This window comes from Macaca fascicularis, chromosome 7, assembly GCF_037993035.2.
Source record: "Macaca fascicularis isolate 582-1 chromosome 7, T2T-MFA8v1.1".
In the NCBI taxonomy this organism is placed as follows: Eukaryota; Metazoa; Chordata; class Mammalia; order Primates; family Cercopithecidae; genus Macaca; species Macaca fascicularis.
Window position 1 is genome coordinate 87239991 of NC_088381.1, and position 901 is coordinate 87240891.

Genomic DNA, 901 nt, shown 5'->3' on the forward strand with positions numbered 1-901 from the left:
TCCAAATGGATATTTTCTGGTCCAAAGTCCCAGTAGTTTTCTAGAGTGACTCACAGAACTCAGGGAATTACTTTATTTATGTTTACCAATTTATTATAAAGGACATTAAAAAGGAAACAGATGAACAGCCTGCTGGAAGAGATGCACAGGCCAAAGCATATGTGAAGGGATGCAGAGCTTCCATACTCTCTCTGGGTATGTCGCTGTCCAGAAACTTCCTTGTGTTCAGCTATCTGGAAGCTCTCTAAACCTAGCCCTTTTGGGTTTTTATAAATGCTTCCTTACACAGGTGTTATTGTTTAAATCATTAACCATTGGTGATCAACTTAACCATCAGTTCTTCTGACCTATCTGGAGGTTGGGGATTAGGGCTAAAAGTACCAATGCTCTTAACTTGCCTAGGTCCTTCTGGTGACTAGCACACATCCTGAAGCTATCTAGGGCTCCCAGTCACCAGTAATCTCATTTGCATATAAAAGAGATTCTTATCAATCTGAAGATTCCAGGTTTTAGGAACTGTCAGGAACCTGAAGTAAGACCAGATAAATATGTATTACATCACAATCTCACACTATCATATGCAAACAGGCTCCCTGAACCCCTGGGTTCTTTGCAATCTCAGGAGGCTTCTTCTGGCTGGTTCACTCCATTAAACTTGTTGGCTCTCATGTTTTATTTGCAGCTATCAATATCATAAAGGTTCTAGCACCCTCTTACTTACTCTCCAAGGTATCCATGGTTTTTAACAATGTCTTTAGGCATAGAACTCTCCATATACAAATGAAGTCAGCCTCTTTTGGCAGATGTGCAGAGCTTTATGTCTTTAAAACTTGTTGTTCTCCTTGATCAGAATCTCTGTAACACTGCATAAGAATTGGGAGAGAGAATCTTAATTTTCCCC